At 45.9% G+C, this 19,980-nt stretch overlaps 1 protein-coding gene across 1 annotated transcript in view; it reads left to right on the top strand.

The window, feature by feature from the left end:
* Nucleotides 1-19,980, top strand: part of LOC148773694 (uncharacterized) — a 1,710,192-nt gene that overhangs the window by 702,098 nt on the left and 988,114 nt on the right. The gene's annotated exons all lie outside the window — the stretch shown is intronic.

Raw genomic sequence — 19,980 nt, 5'->3', positions numbered from 1 at the left:
TGCATGGGGTCGCAAAGAATCAGACGTGACTGAGCGACTAACACACACATATACGCGTAAAATATTTTTTTCTTGCTCTCAGTGAGCAGTGAATTTTGGTGTGTGTAGGGATGAGGTTCCCAGCAGAAAACTGGATGTGTGGTCAAACTCAAGTTCGTGTGCCTGACACAGCAAGGTCAAACAAACTGAAACATGATAGAGTTTGGAGTGGAGATTGGCTTATTGCAAGGCAAAGCAAAGAGAACAGGTGGCCCACAGTCAAAAAACACCAACTCCCAAATGGTTTGGGGGAAGAGATTTTATCAGCCAAACTTGAGTCGGGGGGAGGTCTGCAGCGTGTGGCCCTCCTCTGACTGTTGGTGGGGGAGTCGGGTAACAGGGTGGTGAATCAGGAATCTCCACCATCAGCCTTCTGATTATGGCCAGTCTGGGGTCATTGTGCTCGTCCTCAGCCGGAAGTCACCTCCCTCCACCTGGTGGGGGCCCCTGCACCCCAAAGTGGAACTCAGAGATCTGTATCAGTTTGCTTTGCAAATACCCAGGAGGAGCTGGACCACGCCATCCAGGCCTTTACTGTTGCCTGATGGCGTCTCCCCTCTTTCTGCCTTCCCAATGACTTTGAATCTGCCCTTTGGAACTCTGGGACGGTCAAGGAGGCCGAAACCTTGTTCCACAAATAAGAAATGGGGGACAAGGGACAGCTCTTGTGCTTGGGAGGGCACCACGGGGTCCTAGCCCCTCCTTTCCTCCTCAGTTTTGAGGGGAACAGGCATTGCACAAGAAAGGGGTTGGTTAGCAGTTTGGATAGAGAGGTGAGCCATGAACTCAGCGGAGGAACTCAGCTTTCGGGGATTTGGTTTTCGTGTCACACTCAGATTGGGTAATTTAATTGAGGGGCTGTTGACCAAAGCATGGCTAAGGTGTGGGGAAATCACAAGTGCTGACAACCTGAAAAGGAGAGAGTTATTTTATTTCGTGGGAATGTTTAGCCCAGGAGACAGCATCTCAGTAGCTCTGAGAAAACTGCTCCTAGGAGGCAGGAGGGAAAGTCAGACATCAAAGATCAGCTATCAAGATGAGGAATTTAGCATTCTATGTAAGGGAAGATGCAAGCCTCTGGTCTCCCTGAATTCATTCCTTTCGTATGCACCTCGGCTGTCTGGGGCCAATCCTGTTTCCTAGTTCACTTTACTTCTTTCATTCCCCCAGCTCCTCAGCAATCACTGTGGGGGGATGCGGTGGTCGCGGTGGCCTCTGGTGGATTGAAGTTTTGGGAGCCCTCCTTCACACTTGGAGGCCAGACATCGCTGATGGCCGTGACATTTCTGGTTTATTGATATGGCAGGAGATATTCTCATTTCACGCTGGAAATAGACCACCTTTCCAGGTGGCACAGTGATAAAGAATCTAAATGTAGGTGATGCAGGAGATGAGGGCTCAATTCCTGGGTCAGGAAGATCCCCTGGATTAGGAAATGGCAACCCACTCCAATATTCTTGCCTGGAGAATTGAAGGACAGAGAAGCGTGGAGGGTTACAGCCCATGGGATCACAAAGAGTGGACAGAGCACACAGGCACCCTCTCCAGGATTGAAGCTGCTGGAGAGGGAGCAGTTTATGGGCCTTTGGGCAGCAAGAACCCTGGGATTTGATTGTGGGCATAGCTGGTTTGCAGCTACTGTGCAAGGAGAGAGTCTGGGGAGTAAACATCTTCCCCTCCTCCCTTCCTCCCTCTTTCCACATCTCCCCTCTCCCTATCTCCCCTCTTCCCCTGCTGATACTCCCCACTGACCAGACTCACCTGGAAACCAGAGGCCTTAGTTTGTCTAGATCAGCCTCCTGCCTGGGCATAGAGCACAGTGGAGACTGGTGGAGCCTGGCACTCTCCAGGTAAACAAGGCATCCAGCTCAGTGTGACTGCATGGAATAGTGTATATATATATATATTCCACACGGTCACGCTGGGCTGAGCAAATATATATATTTGGTTGAGCCAGGTCGTGGTTGCATCATGCAGGATGTTAGTTGCGGCATGTGGACCCTTAGCTGCGGCACGTGGGGTCTAGTTCCCTGACCAGGGATCAACCCAGGCACCCTGCATTGGGACCGTGGGGACTTATTCAGTAGATCACCAGGAAGTTCCAGATTATTGCATCTTATTCTGTTTTCTAGGGCAGTGCACTTTGGTGTCCACCTGAATCTGAGAGCCTCATGTGAGTTTGCAGCCACATGGTAGAACTGGTAATATGATTTTAAAAATGAAAACAACAAGAAAAACCCCAGAGGCTAATCAAATGCCCGACTCTGGGATACCATTATGGGGCTCTCATGACTATAGCAGGTAAAGAGGCTCCTGCCTGCACTTTTTACCTGATAGATTTCTTCTAGGTACTGCCACCAAATCTCCAGACTGACTGGATAGTCACATCATTTCTCCTAGCTCCCAGATGATAAATGAATTCTGCCGAGGAAAACAAAAATATTGATTTTATTTTTAAAGATGGAAGAGAAATGGTTTCTACTTTCACCCCAAGGCAACCCACCCAAGAGCAAAATGAACCTCATTTTCATCAAACGTTCCCTTAAATGTAAGGCAGTGCGCCAGAGTGTCCGATTCAAAGTGGGAACCTGTTTGGTTCGGTTCTCAGGGTATTTCATGTTGTTGCCTCTTAATTTAGTTTAGTGTTCCTATTTTTACTCACTGCGAATCATTTACTAAGTTTCAGAAGGTTGGAATATTTGATATGAAATCCGAATGACGGCTTCTCTTGAGAAATGGGAACATCTGACAATATTGAGTTTTTGTTCTGTTATGTCCTGAGTCCAGTCCCCCCATACTGGTAGAATAAGACACTCGCAGCAATGCAAAAGCAAGAATGGGGTTTATTTCTAGCTTGAGCTAGGGCTCATGCCTCCTCCAGTGCAGTGGAGTGCGGACAAGAGCCCCGAGCCCAGGTCACAGCAGCTTTTATAGTCTCAGATTACATAAGCACCTATTTTTGTTCAAAAGATCAAGCTGGCAGAAGCTCATTGGCCAGTTCATGCCCATGGGGTTTTTCTGGGGGATTTCCCTTTTTCCTCTGATTGGCCTGATTTTTGGTGCAGGAGGGACTTTTCTAGGGAGGAGTTTCTTAATTTTGGCGCCGGTGGGATTTTCTTAGGGAGGAGTTTTTGTGAACTTAGCCTCCACTCTGTCTCCAGGAAATCGAAACTTAGGCCTAAGCAAGGTCTCAGGCCTATCATGGCTACTCAGATGTTAGGGCTCCTAACAGTTCTCACTTATGAAAAAAGCAGTGGTGCTTAGAATGGGTTTTCCTCCATACTTGGTGCCTCCCTGGCTGCTCCCAGCCGTTGCTTCTGAGCTGCATTGGTAGGAGTGTGAGTTTTCGTTCCCTATAAAATTCCAAAGTCCCTGCAGAGAGGCTATAGTCTCAACTCACTTTTCTTCTATTCCGAGGAAAATGCACTGTGGTTCAGTTGGTAAAGAAGCCGCCTGCATTGCAGGAGACCCAGGTTCAATCCCTGGGTCAGGAAGATATCCTAGAGACTGGCAACCCAGTCTAGTATTCTTGGGGATTCCATGGTGGCTCACATGGTAAAGAATCTGCCTGCAATGTGGGAAAACCCTGGTTTGACCCCTGGGTTGGGAAGGTCCCCTGGAGGAAGGCATGGCAACCCACTCCAGGATTCTTGCCTGGAGAATCCCATGGACAGCGGAGCCTGGTGAGCTGCAGTCCATGGGTCACAAAGAGTTGGACACGACTGAGACACTGACGTTTACATATGTGTTGCCTATATTTAAAACAGAAAGAAAGTGAAGAATTATTAAAAGCAAATCATAGTATAAATCAGGTGTTGGGTAGGGGCAAGGCTGTCAGGGGGTCTACACAAGCAGACATACATCGTAGGGTTTAGGCTTCTATGTTAGTATCCAGGCTGGTATCTTTTCAACAAGGCGGCAGAGTTCTCCTTCTTTGAGTGGAATGTACATGGATACCCAACATGTAAAACAGATGAAAGCTGACAGGTTTTCACCGAAAGAAAGTGAAGGGGAGGGCCCAGGGCTGCCTCTCTCACCCCGCTCCACAATTCTGTCCTGGGGGTGGTGGAGACCCCCTGACATCTCGCTTGTGCCTGAAGTGCAAAGATGCTATCTTCTTATCCAAGATGACCTTTCTGTTTGCTCCACTGGAGAACTTTGTCAAATACCTGATCGTCCATAATTAACATGCAAATGGTGTTTTTCATCTACTCCTTCTTGCTTGTCAGTGTCTTGCTTGGCACCTGTGTTAGATATTTATTGTTGTTGTTGAGTCCCTCAGTCATGTCTGACTCTTTGAAACTCAATGGACTGTAACCTGCCAGGCTCCTCTGTTCATGGAATTCTCCAGGCAAGAACACTGGAGTGGATTGCCATTTTCTTCTCCAGGGGATCTTCCTGATCCAGGGATCGAACCCGTCTCCTGTGCTGTAAGCAGATTCTTTACCATCTGAGTCACCAGGGAAGCCCTGGTGCTAGATGATACAATTATATAAAAATTTGTGTGTCGTATTGCGGCTAGATTTTGACTACTTCAAACTGACATCCGCTTGACTTCACAGGGTTTTTTTTTTAACCTGATTTTTATGATCCATGAAACATCTCTCTGTGGAACACATTGGCATGTCTGCATTTCCTGGTCCAGAAGACCTCTGTGAGCAGCATTTTGTGGAAGACACTTATCCTGAATCATCTGACCTCCTCATCAGTCACAGGCTGTCTTAGACCTCTGTTCAAGGAGCCTGACCGGCTTCTTCAAGTGAAGAAGGAAGTCCCTGAATCATCAGCAGTTCGTCAGTCAGGTGCACGCTCTGAATGGTCCTCTTCATCTCCACCCACTAGTATTTCTGCCTAGCATCCTGCCTGCGTTCTCTTCCACTATTGTTCACTCAACTCTTCCTGCCTATATTGTCTCTACCACAGGGCCTTTGAATATGCCTTTCCAATTGCCTGGAATGCTCCTTCATGCCTCTTCCCCAACCTAATATAAGTTTGCTTCTTTTTCTATCAAACATTGCCTCGGTGACTGGAACTTTCTCTACTCTTAGACCAGGCCAAACTCTTGCCCATTGAAAGAGCTCATAGCAGCTTGTAAATATTTACTTATTTGTATGGTTATTTGATTGATTTTAAGTTCAAGTTTCCTTGAACATAGACCCTGAGATGACACTTAGCCCACTAAGGCTTTGTCAAAAGGTGCAATACCAGCTCGAATGAAGGAAGAAGGAAGTGAAGCGGGAAAAGGAAGACAGACATATACAGGACGATGTGTTCCTGGGCTGAGCTGATCCTGGCTTTTTAAAAAGTCACAGTGGGCTGCTCCATCACACGGGAGGTCTTCCAGATCGGCTGCGTAGGCAACATTTGTTGGAACGGAGAAGGATATGTCTGTCGTCGTCCTTCCATCTCCTTCAATGGTCAGATTTCCTCTGTGGGAGAATTAACTCAGCAGTGAGGGCAGCTCTTTGAGGAAGTGGACCCCATGCCTTGTCATGTGCTGCTTCTGAGTAGTGGCAGGAAGCCTATCCTTTAAGCATCTGGTTGGGCTGGACTTGGGTTCTGAAATCACAGCAGCCATGAGGAATTCCAAAGCAACCCTCACCCAGAGGAGCTGGGAGCAGCCAGAGGCCGTCAAAAGACAAGACATTGCAGTGAGAATTGACTTTCCTTTAGGAAAGGTACACATCCTGGGAGACAGGTGGGGCTGAACAAATCTCACTTCAATGGCTCAGTCGTGTCCAACTCTTTGTGACCCCATGGACTGCAGCATGCCAGGCTTCACTGTCCATCACCAACTCCTGGAACTTGCTCAAAGTCATGTCCATCGAGTTGGTGATGCCATCCAACCATCTCATCCTCTGTCACCCTCTTTTCCTCCTACCTTCAGTCTTTCCCAGCATTAGAGTCTGTTCCAATAAGTCAGTTCTTCGCACCAGGTGGCCAAAGTATTGGAGCTTCAGCTTCAGCATCAGTCCTTCCAATGAATACTCAGGACTGATTTCCTTCAGGAAATCTAGGGAGTATAAAAAGTGGAACCTGAGAATGTGTGTGTCTGTCTTCCACAATCTTATGAGCTCTGTGAAGGTAAGAAGTGCATTTGTTTTACTCTGGTTCAGTAGTGTATATCCAGCTCCTAGGACCACGCTGAGAAATGGAGTTATTCAAAGATTTGTTGAATGGACAGACAGGCAGATGGATAGATGAACAGATGGATGATGGGTGGCAGATAGATGCATGAATAAATTTGTCAGTGTTGAGTGAAATCTTCTAGTCTCTCTTCCTCTTCACAGAAATTGTAGGTAGGTTCTTCCTGGCCAACGGCAGCAATATTTGACTAACTACAGAGCATTGCACATTATGAAAACCCTATCCTGGGCCACGTGGAAGTCTGGAGCTCTCCAGCTTCTGGGTGGACCTGGGATTCTGAGACTCCTTAACAAGATATTGTTTCTGGATTGTCACCTTTCTCTCAGGAGGAAGTTTTAAGTAAGTGTTAGTGGTATATACCCACCAGGGTCTAGGTGAGCTAGAAACCAGCTAGGTGTGGCATGTGGAACTCTGAGTACCTTCCACTGGCCAGGCATGTTATTAAGTACCCTACACATTATTTAATTCTTGGCAAACTACAAGGCCAACCCTCACGAGTGATTCAACTGGGACTTCAACCCAGTTCTGACTCTGGAGTACACGCTCTTAACATCTACACTGACATTTCCCAAGGTAGGCATGTTTGTGTTATTGAAAATACACAGGGATTTTTTAAAAATATTATACAGGTGAGATTATTCATTTTAGTGGTTATGTGTTTGCTTAGATCTATAGTGCATCAGCACTAGCATTTAATTTAGGATAGTTAAAAACACATTAATTTAAATTAAAAAATTGCAGATTTTAAGAATAAAAATATGTCATAGTACAGCTGGTAAAAATATGGCAAATACCCTGAGGCTGGCACATGGATGACTGAAACTTGGGAGATATTAAATCGCTCAGTTGTGCCCGACTCTTTGCAACCCATGGACTGTAGCACCCCAGGGTCCTCTGTCCGTCGGATTCTCCAGGCAAGAATACTAGCCATTCCCTTCTCCAGGGGATCTTCCTGACCCAGGGATTGAACCTGGGTCTCACATTTTGTAGGCAGATTCTTTATTGTCGGAGTCACCGGGAAATATTGCCCTATGCAAAATAAGATATCCAAAGGGACCCAGAACCCCTGTCCTTCCTCAACCTCCCAGTTCTTTGCCCCCATATTTACTGTAAGATTAGAAAATTTCCCTTTAAGGACTAAGATTCAATAGCTGTTGAGCCACTGTTGAGTGCTGAGTCCTTTATGTATTTCTTTTTCATCCTGGGTGAGCATTAGGAACTCAGGGAGTGGTACATGGGAGAAATGAGTTTTGACTCAGGAAACAGAGGAAGAGATCACTATAGTTACGGTAGTTAACAGGACTCATATTCAGCGTGGACTGCACCTTTGCATCTTCATTGTATTTTGGCTTCTTTGTTTTTAGAAGGGGAAGTCGTCTTTGCCCACAGGTTTGAATGCAAGGCTGAAGCAGGATGCGCTGTGATAGCATAAACTGACCTCATTAGAAAAAAAAAGGCTCGCTGAGATGGCTGTCACTCTGCTTCTCCATTCTTCCACGTTCAGAGAGGGTTCCAGGCCTTGGGCATAACAGGCACTTAACAAAATGAGTCAATCTGTGTAAAGTTCCTGGAAGAGTGGCTGGTGTGTCTTGAGCACCATATTTGTGTCTGCTGTGATTTTAGTCCATGGGGTCACGAAGAGTTGGATATGACGTGGCAACTGAACAAGAACATGATCTTAGTATTATTAGAATAGCACACGGGCTGAGTAGGTTGGCGCAAGTGGAGTGGAGTGGGAAAGCTTGGGGCTCGGCATCCAGCAGGAGTAGTGTGCCGGGTGTCTGTCTTCCTCTTGTTTGCTCTTTGCACCCTCCCTGCCCTGCTCTGCCCTACAAGATCCGGGCCCCTCCCTAGACTTCTGGATTTGGCCATTAGGGGCCAACCCATGGAGAAGACTCTTGAGAGTCCCTTGGACCGCAAGGAGATCAAACCAGTCCATTCTGAAGGACAACAACCCTGAATATTCATTGGAAGGACTGATGATGAAGCTGCAATACTTTGGCCACCTGCTGTGAAGAGCTGACTCACTGGAAAAGACCCTGAGGCTGGGAACGATTGAGGGCAGGAGAAGGGAATGACAGAGGATGAGATGGTTGGATGGCATCACTGACTCGATGGACATGAGTTTGAGCAGGCTCCAGGAGATAGTGGCAAGCTGCAGTCCATGGGGTCTCAGAGTCAGACACGACTTAGTGACTGAATGGCAACATTAGGGGGCGCCCTAGCTAGAAGGGAAGGACAGGAAGGAGGTCAAGGCATTGGTTCCCCTGACTCCCTCCCCTTGAGGTGTCCTGTGCCCCTCCCCTGAAGGTAGCCATTCCTCCTCACACAGCACCTGCCCAGTTCTGTCCTCACCTCCCTCCCCTCGTTCCTAGTTCCTAAGGATAAGGATGGCTTCGTTAGCCTAGAGTTATTGCTCCACATAGTCACACCTTTGTTACCAGTCCTTTTTTTTTTCAAATAAAAGGATGTCTCTCTGAATTGCCTTGGTGCGAGAGTGCAATGTCTTTTCCGTTGGGACCCTGCCAAGTTCAAATCTAGCCTCTGCTATTCACTAGATCTGGGCCTTGGCCAAGTTCCCCACCCTCTTTTGGGCTCCGCATCATCTTCTGTGAGACAGGCAGGCCAGGGTCTCCAAGTCAGACCTCAGGGGGCCAGGCAAGTATCTCCAATGAGCGGGTGTGTCAGTGCCCCGCCCGAGACCTCTTTTTCGTTCACAGTGAGGCTGTGCGAGAAAACAGGCATTTTGATTTGTCAAGAGAATCCAGAAATCCAGCTTTTGTGTGAAGTCTCTTGATTTTGAAACACTAAAACTAAGTAAAATGTTAATTTTGGAATATCAGGGAGAACAAAATGTGGGTCAAGAGTTGATTGAGAAGATTTGAGGTGACACTTACAAGGCCTTGCTGCACAGTGGTTGGGAACATTGACTCTGGAGCCTGACTGCCTGACTTTGCATGAAGGCTCCCTCTGTTGCTGACCAGCTGGGTCACCTTGGGCGTTTCACTTAGTTTCTCTGAGCCTCAGTTTCCTTATCTGCAAAATGGGAATAATAATGTCATACCTATTTCATAGGGCTGTAATGAGGACTAAAAATGTTAATATTGGGAAAGATTTAGGAGACTGTCTGGGGATTCCCAGGTGGCACAGGTGATAAAGAATCTGCCTGCCAATGGAGTTCAGTCCCTGGGTTGTGAAAATCACCTGGAGAAGGAAATGCAACCCACTCCAGTATTCTTGCCTGGGAAATCCCACAGACAGAGGAGGCTGGTGAGCTATAGTCCATGGGGTCACAAAGAGTCGAACACGACTGTGCATGCATGCTCTCTCTCTCTTCTAGTACACAGAAAGTAGTACAGAAGTGTTGGTAAATAAAAATGAATAAGTGTGATTTGCCTGATCTAGTGTCTGGCATATCGGAGACTTTCAATCTATAGGAGCTTAAACAAATGAATGTCCAGGAGGTTTTTAACTATGAGAATATAAACACACATTCCTCAAACTTCTTGTGTGTTATTAAGTTAATGTGAACTCTCAAAATAATGGAAGCTTTTAATTTTATTTCTCCCTCCAGAATGGTCTATTTAATGCCACTTGCCTTGAGATAGTGTCTGACTTCAGAGGTCCTCATCAGGCTACACTGATACTCAGCCTTAAGATTGTTCTAATAAGCTTTATTGACTTGCTGAACCTCAGAGTTCTTTTTATTGACATGCAGTGTAAATCATCCCATCTGACATTTGAATGTCCTTTCCGAGAAGCGTGTTAGCCCTTACATGGGGACTGAGCTCCTGATGTGTATGTTCCTTAGTCAAGCGTGCAGGGGCAGAGATGAAGACATCACACGTGTAGCCTTGTTTTAAACTAGAATTGGGTGTGGGGTGAAGGGCCATGAAATTTTGTTTCATTGAAAAATATTCTTCTGTACTATGAGAAGGGTGTACCTTTCTGTGGGAGTATAGGCGATAGAGGATGAGATGGTTGGATGGCATCACCACCTCAATGGACAGGAATCTGAGCAAATTCTGGGAGATAGTGAAGGACAGGGGAGCCTGGTGTGCAGCAGTCCATGGGTTCACAATGAGTCGGACACGACTTAGCAACTGGACAACAACAAAAAGTGATTTCTTCTGTCTTTGGAAATTATACATAGCCAGGAGGCCCTTTCTTAATAATTAGTGTGAGAGGCACAGATAGTAATAGATGCGCTTGTTTAGCAGAGAGACTCCTGTGACTTTGAGTTCAGGAACTTTTGGATTAAATTTGTTTTGCAAGGCGGGGAGGAAGCATGCCCTGCAACTGAAAATTTCTAATACAATAGCCATTTAAGGAACCATCATGCCTTCCAGGAATTCAGCTTCTTGGATCCTGTTTCAAAAGCCCATCTGGACACTCATTCCCTTCCTCAGTCCTCCTGCCAATGTTTAGTGAGCATCTGCTAGGGGCCAGGCACCTGCTAGTGCTGGGAGCACGTTGACAGATCAGACAGTGTCCCTGTCCCCCGAGAAGCTCAGGATCTACTTGGAAAGATATAAAATCGATAATTGGAATACAGGACATTAAATGTTAACAATAGAGCAGGCATTTTCAACTGTCGGCGTTTGGGGCTGGATGGTTCTTTGTGCCTGTGCGCCAAAGGGTGTTGAACAGCCTCCACCCACTGGATGACAGAGGAACCCCGCCCCCCCATCCAGGGATAGCAACCAAAAATGTCACTAGACGTTGCCAAACATACCCTGGGGGAACAACACTGGCCCTGTTGAGAACCACTATTAAATAGAGATATTTACACAACTTCTTGGGAAAGGAGTGACTGATTCAGGCAGGAGAAGTGGGGTAGGCTTTTCCAAGGGATGACAGCGTTTGAGCTGGGTCTTCAAACAGAAATATAGCTCAACGGGTGGTGAAGTAGAAGTTCTGCACTCCAGAAAAGGAGACACAGTGGTGTGACAGAACACGGACTATTTCAAGAACAATGTATAGGTCTTTGTGGGTAAAATTAGACTCCATGGCAGATAAGGCTAGAAGGGCAGGCAGAAGCCAGTTCCCAGTGAGTCTTAACAAGTCAAGCAAAGGTGTTCAAATTTTATCCTATCTGTAATGGGGAGGCAATGTGATCATTGACTAGATAAGTGATGTGTTAATATTTGCATTGCATTACTGATTCAATTGGACTCCCCTGGTGACTCAGTGATAAAGAATCTGTCTGCCAATGCAGGAGACATAGGAGATGCGGGTTTGATCCTTGGGTCAGGAAAATCCCCTGGAGAAGGAAATGGCAACCCACTCCAGCATTCTTGCCTGAGAAACCCCACGAACAGAGGAGCCTGATGGGCTGCAGTCCATGGGGTCACAAAGAGTCGGACACAACTCAGTGACTATACAACACAACAACAGCAATCAATCCAATTATTTAATGGTCAGCCCCTGTTGATAGCTCCCCCCAGTTTGCTTTGCCAGGAAATGCCTGTCCACCACTCTGAGACGGAGGGGTTCAGGTAGAATTGGTCCCATATTCTGATTCCACAGATGTGGCTAGCCAGGGTGCTGTATCCACCTGCTCTTGTGATCAGTTCATTGACGGACATCTGATCCCATCTGGAGCCCTGGGGGTCCACTCCAGGAGTTTTTATAGAACTGTTGTTCAGTCACTCAGTCATGTCTGACTCTGCAACCCCATGGACTGTAGCCAGCCAGGCCTCCCTGTCCTCCACTGTCTCCCGGAGTTTGCTCAAACTCATGTCTGTTAAGTTGGTGATGACATCCAACTATCTCATCTTCTACCACCCTCTCCTCCTTTTGCCTTCATTCTTGCCCAGCGTTAGAGAATGACTGAGGGGGAAAAAGGCTACTCTCTTTCTGCTGGGGTTACTAGCTCAGTAGAATATTATATTCAAGTCTGTACTTTTTGGAGAGCATCTTGACCGAGTGATTGAAGAGCCTGCAGGAGAGGCTGCCAACACATCATCATTTAAGGAGGGTGGTGTCTAGGTAGTGTGGACAGAAAAACAGACAGTGAGAGAGCAGTTCAGAGGCAAAGTCAGGAAGACGGCCAGAAGTGTTGTGTTTCTGAAGCCAAAGAAAGTTGCCAGGAGGTTGTCAACACATCAGATGAGGAAGAGACAGCAGCCAAGATCACAGACTGAACATGGCCCTGGCGGTGGGCATGGAGGGTCATCAGTCAAGAAGGTGCTAAGACAATAGCTTCAGTGGAATGGTGGAAACAGAAACAGCAGATTACAGTAAGTCATCGGATGGTGGAGAAAGGAAGTGATACACAGGGATTGAAGGACTGCTCTCAGAAAGCTTGGCACTACAGAAAGGGAGCCCCAAACTTGCAGTGCATTAGGTGAGGAGGAGTTGAGATTGGAGGGTTAGCATGAGAGAGCTTCAGCGTGTTTACATCCTTGAATGTTTGATGACAGAGCGGGATGGGTGGGGGGATTAACTGGTGGAGAAAGATGGAAGCAAGGCAGGGCATTTAGCCTTGGCACGGAAACGTGTGTTCACATAAGTACTTACATTTTGCTTCAACATCTGTCCTGTGCTGTTCTGTTCTGCATTCTCTGTGAACTACTCGAGAGAAATGTGGTTGCTTTTATTGCCAAGTTGCTTAATTGCCTTACGGAATAATGGCAAGCAAGCTTAGTCTTGGAAATTTTGAACACGGAGACGAGTCAAAGCAAGGAGAGGTAGAGAAATCAAATAGACTGATGGCCTGTTTGTGGACAGCCTCTCAAGTTGGTTACCCCTTCATTCGTCTGTCTACTAATGGTTACTGACCTCTGAGAAATACTTTTTAAACTTAAAATAGAGAGGGATGCGAGAAAACCCTACCTGCTCTCACAAAAGGTACATGTGGTTTGTGCTTTACTACCCCCAACATTCTGTCCATTAATAAAATAATGTCTCTTAGAAATACCAGGTCTAGAACATTCTTTGACAGATTTGGGGATTACTGCCGCTCCATACTCTCTCAAAAAGACCTGTCAAAAAAGAATAATGGAGCCTCGCTCACTTTGTCCACCACTCCAAACTGCCAATGCATTTTTCACCTGGTTGTGCTTGATCCTCATACCTGTGAATCAAGCAGGACTTTGATGTAAAGAAACTGGTTCAGCAAAGGTTTGATGCCTTCACAATGCCTGCCTGGAGCAAGAACTGGAGCCTCCTGAAGCCTAATCTGTTTATTCTCCCTAATAGGTGACATCACTCTTTCTTTGTCCTACTTCTGGCCTCAGAGACTCCAGAATGGCACTTCCTGAGTGGTCTCATGCGTTCCCTGAAAAATACCTGTAGATTTTAATATATTCATGGTGCATAATCAGAGCTTCAGAATCCTAACAATTACCTCCCTTCTGCGAGTTTGAGAGCACAGCAAGCAATCGTGTTTTCAAAGAGAAGGAAAATATCTATGCACAAAGCCCTCAGATCTTTTAAAAAACGTTGAACTGCCACCTCCTCCTCCTCCCCGCAACCCGCCCCCATCACCTCCAAGCCCATTCACAAGTCATTCTGCTGTTGGATTAAGCATACGATGTTTACATCAGGTTCTTGGAACACTTATGATGGGAATGTATGGGGGATGTGTGTGTGTGTGTAAGTGTGTGTGTGTGTGTGTGAGTGAGTGATATAAAATTGAGATTCTCTGGTCTCATCCAAGACTTCCCGAACCAGGATCTCAGGATGGTGCCCAGGATGTGAATATGCATTACAGACAACTCTTGTCTACACCACAGTTTGATGCTCACAGGGTATTTGGAATCTTGGTCAGTGAAGAGCTGTAGATGTTGAGAGATGCAGAGGTTTTTCATTTCTCCAGGATGCATTGCTGACTGCTTCTGGGAAGCCAACACTTCCCCTTCTTTCTTCATGAGGACATTGGCCATGTAGAAGATGCTACCATCGCCCCACACCTCTTGATCAATCCCTGCTGCTGCTGCTGCTAAGTTGCTTCAGTCGTGTCCGACTTTGTGCGACCCCATAGACGGCAGCCCACCAGGCTCCCCCATCCCTGGGATTCTCCAGGCAAGAACACTGGAATGGGTTGCCATTTCCTTTTCCAATGCATGAAAGCGAAAAGTGAAAGTGAAGTTGCTCAGTTGTGTCTGACTCTTGGCGACCCCATGGACTGCAGCCCATCAGGCTCCTCCATCCATGGGATTTTCCAGGCAAGAGTACTGGAGTGGGGTGCCATTGCCTTCTCCATGATCAATGCCTAGGTGCTTACTATTCCACGCATGGATTCCAGACTTCCGAACAACAGCACCATGGCCTGAGGACCCTCACTGACAAATAGCCTCCACTCTGCCAGGCCCAGGAAAGGCTGGAAGTGGCGCTGGATTACCACTCCTGCTCCCGTCCTCTACCCGTGCACAATTAACCCTTAACCACTGCCTGTTGGGGATCAGTGTATAAATAGTCAAGCTTCCTCACCCCCTGGGTGGCTTAACTTCATGGGGCATGTTGTGCCCTGGGTCCAGAAGCTTTAGCAGAATGAACCTCCGGCTTATCAACTTGGCTGACAGACGCTTACTGTTAGCTCCTGCCCTTCCTGAGTTTCCTTCCCTACTGGCCTGGCACTGTTTCTAAGGTTCAGCTCCCAAATAATACTTACACACAGATATTGGTCTCAGGGTCTGCTTCTGGGGGAACCCAACAAAGTGCCTATAGATTAATCCAGCAGGACTGTTTGAACCAAGCCTAAAGTAACAGTGTAGGGGAAAATCAGAGGAGGTATGGAAGTATCCCTTATGCAAGAGAGTTTCACTTTTGACCAGATATGCAAAGCGTATCCTTTAGATGCTTGTATTCACTTCGAGAATCCCAAATTTTAGCCATTGACCCATGGTGGCTCAGTGGTAAATAATCCGCCTGCAATGCAAGAGATGTGGGTTCTATCTCTGGGTCAGGAAGATCCCCTGGAGAAAGAAATGGCAACCCACTCCTGTATTCTTGCCTGGGAAAGCTCATAAACAGAGGAGCCTGGCAGGCTGTAATAAGGTCGCAAAAGGGTTGGACACGACTTAGCGACTAAACAACAACTAATCCATATTTCCTCATACTAACCAGTGTGTATTCTTGAAAGAGATTCCCAGTGATTTTTTTTTTTTTTGGTTTAGAGGTTTGTGCCTCTTAAGCATACGGAATAAATAGAAATAACAAATGTACAAATGGAGAGCATAGTGACGCATACTTTGACCATGATTTACAGATATTTCACTGCTCAGAGCATTTATAAACCACCGGCGACCACTGCAAATGCATATTCTTCCCTGTAAGGTTGCATATTTCATTGTAAATGGCTTAAGTATCTTTACTTATCCATTTGTAATAAAATGACGAGGACTTAAAATAAAGTAAGTGCATTTGAAAGAAATCGATTGTCAATACTCTGGCTGCTAATATGTAGAACATTTTTTCCCCCTGAGGTGTTAGTATATTAAAGCAAAACTATTTATGTTCTGATTATAAATTCATTAACTATTTACACCTCATTGACTTACAACTTATTTTTTTCTTTAGAAGACTCATTTTCAACCTTCATGGTTGACTTTAGTGGAACTCCTCAAAGCAGTTTTTAATTTTTTACAGTATTTTTAGTAGGGCTTTAAAATGTGTATACGATTTTATCATCTCATTAATATCTCCTGGAGAAGGAAATGGCAACCCACTCCAGTATTCTTGCCTGGGAAATCCCATGGACAGAGGAACCTGGCGGGCTACAGTCCATGGGCTCACAAAGTATCATATACCATTTAGTGACTAAACCACTGTCTTAATGCCCTTTGAACTTTCTATACCTAAAGAGAGGTTTTGAGGTGCGGCAAAGAATGGCATAGCCCTGAACTTGGACTTTTAAGAATTTAAAATGGAATTTTAAAATTGTTAGGTTTATGAACTTTGAAAATTTGCTTTTTTCTCTCTACACCTCAGTATCTTTATCTGTCAGATGTAAGTAATAATACTACCTGCCTTATAGGCCTTCTCCGGGGTTAGATGTGATATTGAGGCCTAGCATAAAGTTCTCAGAACTGTTTTAATTGCCCCATCTTTTCCCCTTCAAGTCCTAAGCAGGTATATAATTACTTATTACCTTCTCTAGCAGGAGAATTGGCATCTAACTCCCAATTTAGCCTTTGATTGTGACTGAGTGCAATTGGCATGCAGTTTTCGCTAACTGGCACTCAAATGCAGAACTTACTTTCAAAGCTGGAACAAAAAGGAGATTGTGGTCAGCTCTGCACAGGTTGTCTTCTTGGGTTAGCAGGGATTGCAGGACTTTTATCCTCTTTATTACTTTGGGGCAGTCTGTGTGTTGGCTGGAACACTCTGTCCCTATGGGCCAGCTAGAGGAATGGAGCTAAGATACTTGGAACTGCGGAAAGCAATGGAAATGCCAAGATCACGCTGCATTTCTTACAGATGCTCCTGCAATGGGGCCATCAGGTGGAGGTCACAGTGCACTTTGAGTGGTTGCTGTGCTGGGCGCCACACATGAGGGATTCCTCATGCATCTTACCTTTCAATTCTCATGAGAACCTTGAGTCAGAGGAGTCACTGCTGAGCAGCCTTTGAATCCTAAACCAACTACTGTGAACTAATGACTTCCTTTCTCTGGACCCCAGGCTCCGCATCTGTAAAATGGGAATACTAATAAAACCTGGTTCATGGACTTGTTTTGAGAACTCAATGAGAATAAGCGATAGTAAATACGTGGTAAACCTGAACAGATGCTAATTACTGTTACTAGTAGCAGTTGTGTCCAACTCTTGCGACCCCGTGGACTGCAGCCCGCCAGGCCTCTCTGTCCATGGGCTCTCCAGGCAAGAGTACTGGAGTGGGTTGCCTCCCCCTCCAGGGGATCTTCCTGACCCAAAGATCAAACTTGAGTCTCTTGCATTGGCGGGCGGATTCTTTGCCATCTGAGCCACCAGGGGAGCCCACTAGTATCACATGTCAACTTATTGTTGAGGATGCTCTGGGCCACTGTTTCTCACTTGGGGCAGTTTTGTCCTGCAGAGATCACATGGAAATGTCTGGAGACATTTTTGGTTTTCACAGTTTTGGGGAGCAGTCAGGGGTGCTGCTGGCATTGAGTGGGTGGAGGCCAAAGATGCTGTGAAACAGCCTAGGGGGCATGATAGCCCCCTTCCCCTCAAAGGGCTATGTGGTCCAAAGTGTCAATAGTGCAAAGTTTGAGAAACCCTGCTTTTAAGCCACATGTCAACATAAATGGGCTTTTCAATAAGGGGTGTATCTTCACAGGGAACAGGGAATGCAGTGGTGGGGTAGTTTTGGTTGATTTAGCAGCTCTGTAACCTCAAAGGAGTCACTTGTTCTTTATTTCTCCCTGCCCTGTCATGCTCTGTCATGATCATAAGTTTATCTGTGGAAGACCCAGAGGTTAGAGATACAGGAGGAAACATTTGGAGGGGGAAGAAAAAGAAAAAGAAGAGTCTTTTCCTGGGGTTTTAAGCTGGGCCACAATGTTTTCCATTAGCAGGCTGATCACATTGAACAGATCACATGGACCTTAGGGTAAGTCCTAAACTAGTCGTATGAGGAGGTCAGAATTAGCGCGTTCGGGGATGGGAGTCAACTGCAGGGTCCTCCGCATGCGCAGTAACTGTTATCACATTAGTTATGTTACCATTATCATCTTCATCATTACCATCCTCACCCCTGTTTTACAAACAGGAAGTGGAGGATTCGTAATGTTTAAAAACATGCTGCTTCGTTTGCATTGCTGTTAAGTGGTAGGTTTGGACTATGAAAATAGACTTACTCCAGAGCTTTATCCACTTATATCTTAAAGAAGTGTGAAAGTATGTATCTTCAAACATATCTTTCTTTGGCTGTGTTGGGTCTTTGGTGCAGCTCACGGATCTGCACTGCGTCATGAGGGATCTTTCATTGTGGCCCTCCACTCTCCACTTAGCTGGTCTGCGGCACGTGGGATCTTAGTTCCCTTCCCAGAAATTGAACCCACCTCCCCTGCATTGCAAGGCTGATTCTTAACCACTATCACCAGGGAAGTCTCTGAAAGTATATTTCTTAAATATATACTAAATGGCACATAAACTAGCTTGCACTAAACCACAGACATAGCTTAGTGTCTACTCATTACTGGCCAAGTGTTAGGGATTCTTTGTTCACCTTATTCTGATCACACTCAAAATATTTGTTTCCAAAATGCTTTTTATATAAGCAGGCTCCCTTTGGTGCTACAGATCATCAGACCTCCCTTTTTGTTATTCCAAGACAAATGGACTAGGCATTTCTACGTTCATGAACATAAATCACTGATGTGATTGTAAGCCTACCTACGTGGAGTATGAGCCCTTGAATTCAGAAAGACAAGATGCATCATGATTTATGCTTCATGAACTCAGTTCTGCCACAAAACAGGCTTAGTTTTGAGTCCTGGCCCCACCATTCACCATCTCTGTGGACTTGGCCAAGTGACTGAACCTCTTCCTTTTAAGCTTTGATTTTCTTATCTATGGGCTTCCCTGGTGGCTCAGACAGTAAAGAATCTGCCTGCAATGTGAGAGAAGAGATGTGGGTTCGATCCTTGTATCAGGAAGACCCCTTGGAGCAGGAAATTCCAGTATTCTCGCCTGGAGAATTTCATGGACAGAGGAGCCTTCAGGGCTACAGTCAATGGGTCACAAAGAGTCAGATACAACTGAGAGACTAACACTTTCACTTTCTTATGTGTATAAAGGAAACCCTAATAATACTGACACCTAGAGTTATAGTGTGAGGATTAAATGAGATAATTCAACTAAAGAGCTTATGCAGTAAATGTCTCATGCTTGTTATTTTTTTATTGCTATTCTAACCATCACAGTTGTTTAGTAATTTTTTTTTTTTTTACCGTTATGGCTGTCTTCATTTTTATTTGGGGGGTGTAGGCAAGGGAGGAAAAGGAAGGTACCCAAGGAGACATGGAGAAATCATCATGTTTTCTATTTCCAAGACATGTTTAAACAGAGTGTGAAAGTTTGTAAGAAGAAGAGAGTTCAATCCTGGTCACTGGATAGCTCATTCTCGTATCAGATGCCTTGGTTACTATCAAGGCCTGGAACTACATGATAGGTGGTGAGTGAGTTCAGCCAATCAGTGAGGGTGTATTGAGCATCTGCCATGTGCCCGACGACTGAGAAGGAGCAGAGAATATAAGGTGCAACCCATCCCCCCTGTGGTCCTCAGACTGTGTTAATTAGTTCATTAGTTGACCTGGACTGTGATAAAACCTTCAGGTAAGCCTGAAGATTCAGAACTTGAGGGCAAGGCCAGTCTGACATAATATTAGGACTGTGTGAAGCACTATATTGAATCAGAGTCTTTCACAAATTAATTCGACCTCCCTTCAGTGACTGCGATGGAAAGGTGTCCTTTGGGAAGAAGAGACCCAGAAGGGTACTTGGCTGCATCCGTTTGTTTTAGCTTGCTCTTTTCATGCTTTTCCTATTCTGTCTAGTACACCACCGATCATTCCTAGAAGTCCTAGACTGCTTTGGTGGTTGTTTTTGTTGTTTAGTCAGTAAGTCATATCTGACTCTCTTGCGACCCCATGGGCTGCAGCATGCCAGGCTCCTCTGTCTGTGGAATTCTCCAGGCAAGACTACTGGAGTGGGTTGCCATTTCCTTCTCTAGGGCATCTTCACAACCCAGGGATTGAACCCCCATCTCCTGCACTGGCAGGCAAGTTCTTGACCACTGAGCTCCCGGGAAGCCCTAGACCACTTTGGGGTGACCTAGCAGTTCCCAGAATTTGCTGGATGT

Source organism: Moschus berezovskii, chromosome 27 (assembly GCF_049115385.1).
Source record: "Moschus berezovskii isolate FMDL1 chromosome 27, NW_MosBer_1.0, whole genome shotgun sequence".
Lineage (NCBI taxonomy): Eukaryota > Metazoa > Chordata > Mammalia > Artiodactyla > Moschidae > Moschus > Moschus berezovskii.
This window is presented reverse-complemented; position numbering and strand designations above follow the sequence as displayed.